We start from the raw sequence: 12,031 nt of genomic DNA on the forward strand, positions 1-12,031 counted from the left end.
GGAAAAATAGCAATACTGCCACTGCGTTTTTACATTATACATTTTTTGGCGTTCATTTTTCGGTACAAATAACATAATATCTTTATTCTCTGGGTCAGTACGATTACAGTGATACTAAATACTTATAATTTTGTTTACATTTTACTACTTTTTTTGCAATAAAACACCTTTTATTAACCCAAAAAATTATTTTGCATTGCCACTTCACAAGACCCATAACTTTTTTTTATTTTTTTATATGGAATTGTGTGAGGGCTTGATTTTTGAAAGACGACTTGTATTTTTCATGGGTATGATTTTGGAGTAAATGCCGCTTTTTGATCGCTTGTTATTACGTTTTTTTTCGGTGGAAACTAAGAATAAATTCGAAATGCTGTCTTTTTCTATTTTTTATGGCGTTCACCATAGGGGATAATTTATGTAATATTTATGTAGTCCCGGTCGTTACGGATGCGGCAATACCAAACATATGGGGGATATTTTCTTTTTGCAATTTTTTTCATTGAAAAGCGTATTTTCAATGGAAAAAAAGGCATATTTTTTTATTTTATGGAATTTTTTTTATTTAATAAATGTGTATTTTTTTCTATTTTTTTTACTACTTAATAGTCCCACAAGGGGACTATAATATACAGTATTTTGATTGCTTTTAAAATGTAATGCATTATCTCTATAATGCATTGCATTTCAATAGCAATGCTATTCGAACATTGACCAGCAGGCTGCGCCAGAGAGGCACAGCCTGCTGGAAGTAACTGAAGACAGGCTCGGGCCCTCATCGGAAGCAAGGTAAGCTTCCCAGCACATCAGCACCCCGCGATCGTATTTTCGGGGTGCTGATGGGAGACAGAGGGAGTCCGCTCCCTCTGTCACCACTTTACATGCAGCGGGCGCCATTGCGCCCGGCATGTAAAGGGTTAAACAGCCCGGATCGGCACTCCTGCCGTTCCGGGCTGTTAGAGCAGGGACCCGGCTCTCATGTGAGAGCCAGGTCCGCGCTCCCCGCTGCACGGGGGAGCCGCGCGGCGCTTAAACTGGGCCGCCGTAAAAACGCGGCGGCACAGCCTAAGGCCCCTTAGTGACCGCCGTAAAAACACGTATGGGTGGTCACTAAGGGGTTAATGGAGATGCGCAGTCATGGGCTTTTTCTCTGCCGACCGGAACGCAGTCTCTCCGGTTGGCAGATGAATTTTTTGAAACTTTGGGTCTTATCTATGATGATCCGGAACAGACCTCTCTAGCCTAAACCAAACTGCGCGACCTTCGTCAGGGTGATTGTTCCACTGATATTTATTGCCCTGAGTTTAGGAGGTGGGCTATGGCTACAGAGTGGAACGATCCTGCCCTCCGTAGCCAGTTTTGTCAAGGGTTATCAGAGCGGCTGAAGGACGCCTTGGCCTTTCATGGAACCCCAGTATTTTTGGAAGCTGCTATGTCTCTGGCTATACGCATGGATAGACGCCTGAGAGAGAGATCTAGGGGCCCCCACTCTCAGCACCTACTATCACATGATGTATCGTCCTCCTCTGATACTTTGGGTGAAGCTACTCCTGGATTTATGTCTGGGGACGAACCCATGCAATAAGTGGGAGCTACTCCTGGATCCGCTTCTAAGCATACTGGTAATAGGAAGGGAGTGTGTTTTTTCTGCGGACAGAAGGGACATTTTATCAGAGTATGTCCATGCATTCAACGGCAAAAAGAAAAAAGAGGGACATTAATTCCCATCAGACTCTTGGAGGGGTGAGAGGAGAGTCAGAAAATGTGCATTTGTCTTTGACTGGTAGTACCCGATTTCTCCTGGCTGCTGAGGTGGCGCTAGAGTCAACAACTGTGGGGATTGAGGTGTTTATCGACAGCGGGGCCGGGGTGAACCTGATTGATGCTCAGTTTGTCCGTATGCACAGGACGTCACTGAGTGCATTAGAAAAAAAAACATTTCCGTTTTTGCTACTGATGCTGCACCTCTAGCTCAGAAGTGTTTATCTCAAGTGGTGCATGATATCAGATTAAGAGTGGGTGACTTTCCTCAGGAATTTATCTTGTGTTTTGTGTTGGAGGGTCTCCCCGCTCCGCTGGTTCTGGGTTTACCGTGGTTAAGCAAGCACAATCCAACCATCGATTGGCAAGCTAGACAGATTCTGGATTGGGGTGATTACTGCATTGACAATTGTCTGAATACATATTTTTCGGTTTTAGCTACTGTGGCAGTCCGTTATTTAGCTCACCTTTCCAGAGGTGAAAAGGTAGGGGGATTAGTCAGATTATTTCGCAGAAGGAGACCTCAGGAGACAGAAGTGCATTTCAACTGGCGTCCTGCCAGCTTTATTTCATAGGTTGCATTAAAACACAAAAACATAAACGGAACACCTGGCCTTGTCCAGGCTCTAACTAAACAATAGGTCCCTCTCTAGGACGTGGATGAGCTATCCTCAGTCCACCCAAAATAAGCACGCTGTCTGAACAGCAACCTGTGATACTTGCAGTTTGCAGGCTCTGGACCTTCAGGGTCCCTCAGTGAGATGTGGCTTCTCTCACTCCCAGGAAGTTCTGAGCAAGTGTGTTGACAGCCCAGTTATCTAGCAACTCCCCAGGTGCAGCTCATCAGGACCCAGGCTTAGTTTTTTTTTAACCCTTTCCTAAATAACTTTCTTCAGCATATGCTAAGAACCTGGGAGACACATATATACCCTCAATTACTTCACCCTGTGAGACACCACACTACTAAGACATTACCCTCTTTTATATCTGATTTTGCCGACGTGTTTTCTGAGAGTGGATGCCAGGATTTACCTCCGCATCGGGAATATGATTGTCCTGTCAATCTTATTCCCGGAGCTAAATTGCCAAAATCTAGGTTGTATAACCTTTCTGAACCTGAAAGACTGGCCATGAGAGAGTATATTACCGAGAGTTTGGCTAAAGGACACATACGACCTTCCAAGTCTCCAGTGGCAGCCAGCGGGGCTCTTTTTTGTTAAAAAAAAGGACGAAGGTCTTCGGCCATGTCTGGATTTCTGTGAACTCAATCTGAATTCTGTGCGTGATCCTTACCCATGGGCATCCGCAGGGGGGGGCAAGGGGGTCAAGTGCCCCCCCCCCCCGGGGCCCTGGAAATCTGTGACTGAGTTCTGCCCCTGCTCTGCAGCACTGCAATTGCCCTCCGAGCTGCTCAGAAGTGTGTGTGGGGGGGGGGGGCGGCGAGGGGCACAGGTAGATGAGCGCTTCCATTGCGGAAGCGTTCATCTCCATAGTCATCTGTATCGCCGTCCTCGGGACAGCGATACAGATGACTGTGCTGAGGCAGGGGAGGGAGAGGCGTGTCCCTTTCCCTTCCTCTTATAGGCTGCAGGCACTAGGCCGGCAGCCTATCAGAGGCCGGCGCAGGCGGCGCGTTGACGTCATCGCGCCGCCTGAGCCGTACAGCGCGGGACACAGGCCGGAAGAGGCCTGCATCGCATCACTGCCAAGGAGGTAAGTATAAGTGTTTATTTTTTTTTGTGTACAATACTGGTGGCTACTGGCACATAATAGGGGTCTCTGGCTACTGGCACATAATGGGGGTTTCTGGCTACTGGCACATAATGGGGGTCTCTGGCTACTGGCACATAATGGGGGTCTCTCGCTACTGGCACATAATGGGGGTCTCTGGCTACTGGCACATAATGGGGGTCTCTGGTTACTGGCACATAATAGGGGGGCTGTCATTACTGGCACATAATGGGAGGGCTGTCATTACTGGCACATAATGGTGGGCTGTCATTATTGGCACATAATGGGGGGCTGTCATTACTGGCACATAATGGGGGGCTGTAATTACTGGCACATAATGAGGGCTGTCATTACTGGCACATGAAGGGGGGCTGTCATTACTGGCACATGAAGGGGGGCTGTCATTACTGGCACATGAAGGGGGTCTGTCATTACTGGCACATGATGGGGGGGCTGTTATTACTGGCACATGATGGGGGGGCTGTTATTACTGGCACATGATGGGGGGCTGTTATTACTGGCACATTAATGGGGGCACTATAGGGGCATCTACTGAGGCCACAAAGAAGAGGTGTTTTATATGGGGGGCTCTGTACAGTAGAATTTTATACTGGGACACATTATGGTGGGTACTATGAGGAAGGAGGGAGAGGAGTACTATGGGGTCATCTACGGGGGGCACTAAGAAGGGGTATTTTATACTTGCAAATTATGGGGGACACTGAGGGCATCTACTGGGGCATTTTATACTGGTACATTATGGGGGCACTAGGAGGAAGGGGGGAAAGGAGCACTATGGAGGCATTTACTGGGGGCACTATATAGGGGTATTTTATACTGGCACATTATGGGGGCACTATGGGGACATTAGCTCAACTGGGGGCATTACAAGGGGGTATTTTTTGCACTGTCACAATATAAGGAGAATTATTTATACTGGGGGGCATTATGGTGGGCTTTATTACTCCCCCATGGTATGACCCTCTAGTAGCAGCACCATCCTCTCCCTGCTCTGCTATTCCTCTGCCCCTTCTCCAAATCTTTCTCATTAGGATAAAGCACAACATCAGCTCCGCCGAGCCCCCGGCCAAAGTGTTGAAGTGGCGTCCGAGATCCCCAAGGGCCAAGCCAAGTAATTGTAACTTTTCATGTGAAATATGTTTATGTTATGCACATATAGCCTACACTGTGCCACACAATATACAGTATACCTCTACACAGTGTGGTCTGTTCTATAAGCACTATTGTTTTGTGGCGGCGGACAGAAAATAATCTGGAAGTGCCCCTCCCGAGACCAGGCTCTGGATCCGCCACTGCACAGCTCATGCGTTATTATACTTTGTGATAATGAATATGCCCCTCCCCTTCATTACATTCTCAGAAACAAGCAGAGAATGGATGTCAATAAAATTATGCCCCCCCTGGAAAAACTTCTGCGGACGCCCATGTCCTTACCCTCTTCCTTTGATTCCCGATTTGTTTAACCAGATTATTGTGCCAAGTTGGATTTAAGGGTGGCATATGGTTAGGATCAAGGAAGGGGATGACTGGAAGACGGCTTTTAATACTCCTGAGGGGCACTTTGAGAACCTAGGCATACCTTTTGGGTTGACCAATGCTCCTGAAGTTTTTCAGCATTTTGTGAATGACATTTTTCATCACCTTGTGGGGAGGTTTGTAGTCGTGTATTTGGATGACATTCTAATTTATTCTCCAGACGTGAAGACGCATCAGGATCACATTAGACAGGTGTTGCAGATCCTAAGAGATAATAAGTTGTATGCAAAATTAGTGAAGTGTGTTTTTGCTGTACACAAGGTGCAGTTTTTGGGCTACCTGCTGTCATCTTCAAGTTTTCGAATGGATCCAGAGAAAGTCTGTGCTGTATTGGACTGGGATCGGCCCGAAAATCTGAAGGCTCTTATGCGGTTTTTGGGGTTCACCAACTATTACCAAAAATGTATTCAGAATTATTCGACAATAGTATTATCACAACCTTTCATTGTTGAAGTGGACGCGTCCGAGGTGGGGGTAGGAGCAGTCTTATCGCAGGGCCCGTCACCTGGTAAATGGCGTCAATTTTCTCTAAAAAACTCTCTTCCGCAGAGAGAAATTATGATGTGGGTAACAGAGAGTTACTGGCAATTAAGTTGGCTTTTGAGGAATGGCGCCATTGGTTGGAAGGGGCGATTCATCCGATTACGGTGTTCACAAATCACAAAAACCTGGCTTACCTGGAGTCGGCTAAACGACTGACCCCGAGGCAGACCAGATGGTCGTTGTTTTTCACCAGATTTAATTTCAATGTCACCTATCATCCTGGGGTTAAGAACGTCAAGTAGTTTTGCCTTGTCACGTAGTTTTCCTGGAGGTGGGGATTTTGAAAATCTGAGTCCTATACTGTCGGAAGGGGTGGTGATACCCGCTCTTTATGCTGACCTAGAGGTGAAGGTGTTAGAGGCCCAGGGAGACGCACCGGATTCTTGCCCCTCTGGGAAACTGTTTGTGCCATCAGAATTGCGTCACAAGGTGTTCGAGGAACATCACTGTACGTTTCTTACCGGACACCCTGGTAGCAGATCCACTGCCGACCTCATCTCTCGTAGATTTTGGTGGCCGGGGTTGCATAAGTGTATTGAGGACTATGTGTCAGCCTGTAGTACCTGTGCACGCCTAAGGTGACACATACTCGGCCTTCCGGATCTCTACTTCCTTTGCCCATCCTGTCCAGACCATGGACTCACTTCTCCATGGATTTTATCACTGATGTACCTAATTCTTCAGGAAAGACAGTTATTCTGGTGGTAGTTGATCGCTTTAGTAAAATGGTGCACTTTATAGCATTGCCGGGCCTGCCTAATGCTAAAACACTTGCACAAGTGTTTGTTGACAACATTGTGAAACTCCACGGTATTCCCTCTGACGTGGTCTCGGATCGTGGGACTCAGTTTGTTTCCAGATTCTGGAAGGCTTTCTGTACTCGACTGGGGGTACAACTGTCCTTTTCTTCGGCTTTTCATCCTTAGTCGAACGGACAGACGGAAAGCACTAATCAAAGTCTGGAGACTTACTTGAGATGGCGGAAAATTCAAAATAACTTGATGAATATGGATAAAAAGTATAAACGTGTGTCTGACAGGAAACGTATGAATGGTCCGGACCTAAGAGTGGGTGATTCTGTGTGGCTGTCCACAAGAAACATTAAGTTGAAGGTTCCTTCTTGGAAGTTGGGTCCAAGATTTATTGGTCCATATAAGATCACTGCTTTTCGTCTTGAACGTCCTCAGGCCCTGAAAATTCATAATGCGTTTCACAAATTTTTGTTGAAGAGATATGTTGAACCTTTGGAGCCGTCTTCCTTGCCACCCGCTCCTGTCATGGTGGACGGTAGTTTGGAATTTCAGATCGCCAAGATAATTGACTCTCGAGTTCTCCGTAGATCTCTTCAGTATCTTGTTCATTGGAAGGGTTATGGACCAGAGGAGATGATGTGGGTACCGGCATCTGACGTGAATGCCAGTTGTTTGGTGAAAGCCTTTCACAGGTCTCACCCGGATAAGGTTGGTCCTGGGTGCCCGGAGGTCACCCGTAGAAGGGGGGGTACTGTCGCGGACGTTCACAGGTGGAAGGAGATCGGTGAGACTGGCAACACCTGGTTTGATCTCACAGGATTTCCAGGTGTTGCTAATGTGGTCATTTAACCTTCCTTATTTATTGTTGCTTCTCCCACGATGCTGTGCGGTTTATAGCTTCAGTTTCAGTTGTGGATAGCTAGTGTGTGGATCTCGGCGGAGTTTCTGGTGCTAACATAGCCCCTTTGAAGTTAAGTCTTTCCTTTCCCTTTTTGTATTTTGTTTGGGTTCTGTGTGTTGCATTTCTCTATTGTTTGTATTAGGCCTGAAGGAGACTCCTGTTCGTCCTTCCTTTTAGAGGAACAGGTAGTCTCGTCCCTGCCATTAGTACCAGGGTCCTATAGGGCTAGATAGGATAGGTATTCCTGCATGTGAACACACCTACCTCTGGGGCCCGTACATACTGGTAGTCAGTCAGGATTTTGGTTAGGGTTTTACTAGGAGGTGTCCATCTTACTTCCCTAGTTCTCAGGCCTGTTCCCCCCTTCCCTCTTATGCTCGGTGTGGTGTATCCCTCCTACACCGAAGCGTGACAGGTATTACGAGACTCAGGGGTGCATAGCCTTAAATGCCTCCATGATAACAGTGCCTGCCTTCTAAACAGTAATCCTCTGTACACAGAGCGCATTTCCTGTTGGCTCGGCCCTGTCCAGTGTGAGGCCCGGGTGTACAATAGTGCGGTAGGTGTTTATCTGTGACACGGAATGAGGAAGAAAAGGGAAAATCACGAGCAAAGGTTACCTGACACTGGTGAGCGTGGCAGCAGGAAGATGAGCTGACAACCCCAGGGATGTATGTGTGAGCCCTGCAGCCGCAGCCACCACCTGCCCGGACCGGGGCGCAGCTCCAGGCACCCCACCATTTCACGTGAGTGTTGGCCCTTTAAATTTGTTCACAACGATTTCTCCCTGCAATGTCCTGACCTGCAGCTTCTCCGGTGAAAGGTGCAGTCGATATCTGTACATCAGGGAGACGTCACTGGGGAATCCATGGGAGATGATTACAATAGGACGATCAAATGGGGAACGTTGCGAATCGGAGGTAATTATGTGAAAGGCTGTCAGGGAAGGGCAGAGATGGGCCGATAATAGGACCACAGCTATCTGCTTCATGAATAGAATACCAAAACTGCAGTGAAGTCTGACACACAGGCATAGCAGAAAGGAGACTGGCACTGGGGAGGATATGAAGAGGACTTTGGAGATTTCCAAAAACGCCAGTAAAAACCTACGTGGTAACCCGTCCCAAACCCTGCAGGTTTGTCCCAGTTGGTAAGATGACTGCTTGATGTCAGTGAATGGAAACATTCAGGAGGGACTTTATCATGAAGGGAATATTTGAAATTGTTTTTTCTTGAGTCCTTTTGATATGTCACAGATGGGACCCCCACTGATCTCTAGAACGAGGGGGGACAGGCCCGTGCGTATTGCGCTCTCTCTAAGCGCCCAGTCCCCCACCCATCTAAACTTTGGAAATGCATCTGTGACATATGAAAAGTTTTTTTGAAAAGCTAGTGACTGTTTAAAGGAGTATTCCGGATGTTACAAGTTATATGCTATCCACAGGATAGGGGATAACTACAGGTGGGACCCCCACCGATCACGAGAATAGAGACCCCTTACCCCTTGGAGCCCCTGAAATGAACAGAACAGCGGGTCCATTCATCTCTATGGGAGCTCCGGATTAGCCGAGTACAACGCTCCACTGTTTCCAGAATTCCCATAGAGATGAATGGAGCGGTGGGCATGCTTGACCCGCTACTCTGTTTATTACAGGGGGCTCTCTTGAATTATAGGGGTCCCACCTGTAGGACCCCTAATGATCTAATATTTTTCCACTATACTAATAACTCGGAGCATCCGGAATACCCCTTTAAACCTAACACGTTTACCTAGAAAGACTGCTCCAGTTTTTTGTTTTTTTTAATATTTTTTTATGCTGCCCCCTACTGGAGCGAGTTTGCAGATCTTTTTGGCGACTTAAAAAAAAAAAAGTCAGAGTCATGTCAAACTAATTCAATCAGTTTCTATGAGGAGGTAAGTTCTAGACTTGACAGCGGCGAATCAATGGAAGTCGTGTATCTGGACTTCTCCAAAGCATTTGACACTGTACCACATAAAAGGTTAGTATATAAAATGAGAATGCTCGGACTGGGAGAAAACATCTGTATGTGGGTAAGTAACTGGCTGAGGGATAGAAAACAGAGGGTGGTTATTAACGGTACACACTCAGATTGGGTCACTGTCACTAGTGGAGTACCTCAGGGGTCAGTATTGGGCCCTATTCTCTTCAATATATTTATTAATGATCTTGTAGAAGGCTTGCATAGTAAAGTATACATTTTCGCAGATGACACTAAACTGTGTAAAGTAATTAACACTGAAGCGGACAGTATACTACTACAGAGGGATCTGCATAGATTGGAGGCTTGGGCAGAGAAGTGGCAGATGAGGTTTAACACTGACAAATGTAAAGTTATGCACATGGGAAGGAATAATGCAAGTCACCCGTACATACTAAATGGTAAAACACTTGGTAACACTGACATGGAAAAGGATCTAGGAATTTTAATAAACAGCAAACTAAGCTGTAGAAACCAGTGTCAGGCAGCTGCTGCCAAGGCCAATAAGATAATGGGTTGCATCAGAAGGGGCATAGATGCCCGTGATAAGAACATAGTCCTACCACTTTACAAATCACTAGTGTTGAGCGCAAATATTCGAATCGCGAATTTTTATCGCGAAGATCGCCACTTTGAGAATTTGTGAATATTTAGAATATAGTGCTATATATTTGTATTCACGAATATTCTAATCGCGAATTTATTGCGAATTTATTGCGAATATCGGCACTTAGCAACATCCCTAGCAACCAACAGGAAAGTTGCCTATAGGAGAAGTGTTGATCGCAAATTTTCGTATCGCAAATTTTCCAATTGCCGATTTTCGCAATCAAGAAAATAATGACGAGATCGCGAATTCTCGAATTCGCGAATATATGACGAATATTCGCCCAAATATTCGCGAAATATCGCGAATTCGAATATTGCCCCTGCCTCTCATCACTGCAAATCACTAGTCAGACCACACATGGAGTACTGTGTACAGTTCTGGGCTCCTGTGAACAAGGCAGACATAGCAGAGCTGGAGAGGGTCCAGAGGAGGGCAACTAAAGTAATAACTGGATGGGGCAACTACAGTACCCTGAAAGATTATCAAAATTAGGGTTATTCACGTTAGAAAAAAGACGACTCAGGGGAGATCTAATTAATATGTATAAATATATCAGGGGTCAGTACAGAGATCTCTCCAATCATCTATTTATCCCCAGGACTGTGACTGAGACGAGGGGACATCCTCTGCGTCTGGAGGAAAGAAGGTTTGTACACAAACATAGAAGAGGATTCTTTATGGTAAGAGCAGTGAGACTATGGAGCTCTCTGCCTGAGGAGGTGGTGATGGTGAGTACAATAAAGGAATTCAAGAGGGGCCTGGATGTATTTCTGGAGCTTAATAATATTACAGGCTATAGCTACTAGAGAGGGGTCGTTGATCCAGGGAGTTATTCTGATGCCTGATTAGAGTCGGGAAGGAAGTTTATTCCCCTAAAGTGGGGAAAATTGGCTTCTACATCACAGTTTTTTTTTGCCTTCCTCTGGATCAGGCTGAGCTGGATGGACAGATGTCTTTTTTGGCCTTATAAACTATGTTACAGAGTCGTAAATCTGGAGCGAAACGTATTAACCTCTAGTGGTGTCAAGGCCACAGGAATTTTTTTGTTTTTGCACGGCCGCATTCTTAGACCCATAGATTTTTTAATTTTTCTCTTCACGTAGCCGTATGAGGGCTTGTTTTGTGCGGGAGGACGTGCAGTTCTGAAAGGCGCTATTTTTTGGGGGTAAATATAAGTTATTAATTAACGAATGTTTATTATAGTTGAATTCCAGCTCACCTGGTAATAATCATTAACCCCCAGTGCACGGAGCAAGTCAGGAAAGACCATAGGAAAAATAACCGTAGTTCCGTCACAAGTTGCCTTCTTCTTTATTATGGTGACCAACTTACAACTTGTAGAAAAATCCAAACACTCCAACACCAGTTAACGCGTTTCGGACAAACTGTCCTTAGTCATAACTGATAAAAATGCTTAAGGGCTCATGCACACGAACGTATTTTCTTTCTGTGTCCGTTCCGTTTTTTGTTTTTTTTGCGGACTGTATACGGAACCATTCATTTCAATGGGTCCGCAATAAAAACGGAAAGTACTCTTTGTGCATTCTGTTTCCGTGTGTCCGTATTTCCGCATATAATAAATTGCATTCAGTACATTCGATAGGAGTAATCTATTTGTCCGAAACGCGTTAACTGGTGTTACAGTGTTTGGATTTTTCTACACGTTGTAAATTGGTCACCATAATAAAGAAGAAGGCAACACAACGAAATGGAAGTGCTGGAACTACGTTTATTTTTCGAACTTATTAATGTTGTGCCGTTCATTGTGCGGTACTTTTAGTCTATGGGTCGGCACGATCACAGCGATGCCATGTATGTATACTTTTTTTTTATGCTTTACTACTTTTGTACCAGTGTAACACATCATGCCGTAGGACAGTATTTTATTTTTTGTGGGACGAATCAGAATTTTTAATAACTCCATGTAACTTATCAATTAACTTTTCTTAATTTTTTTGAAAAAACAAACAAACAGTCCTGCGATTGTTTTATGCAAGGGAGTCTGTCACCTCAAAAACCGGTTTCAAAGTAAGCATACCGCCACGCGGGGTATGTGCCCCCAAAACATAGCCGTACCATTCTTGTGAAAATCCAATCCACTAATCCTGAGAAATGCTTCTTTTTTTTTTTATGCAAAAAAAAAAAAAGGTTTTGGTGCACATTGGGCGGGGCCGG

At 45.5% G+C, this 12,031-nt stretch overlaps 1 protein-coding gene across 3 annotated transcripts in view; it reads left to right on the plus strand.

The window, feature by feature from the left end:
• Positions 1-7,747: 7,747 nt before the first annotated feature.
• The window catches only part of LOC120997169, a 62,216-nt gene continuing 57,932 nt past the window's right edge, over positions 7,748-12,031 (plus strand). The window contains exon 1 of one of the 3 annotated variants that reach the window (XM_040427141.1): positions 7,748-7,991. The gene's annotated coding sequence lies outside the window, so the exon portion shown is untranslated. The remainder of the gene's footprint in view (positions 7,992-12,031) is intronic. The other 2 variants (XM_040427139.1, XM_040427140.1) reach the window with 2 other exon arrangements.

The sequence above is a fragment of the Bufo bufo genome, chromosome 4 (genome assembly GCF_905171765.1).
Source record: "Bufo bufo chromosome 4, aBufBuf1.1, whole genome shotgun sequence".
Classification (NCBI taxonomy): domain Eukaryota; kingdom Metazoa; phylum Chordata; class Amphibia; order Anura; family Bufonidae; genus Bufo; species Bufo bufo.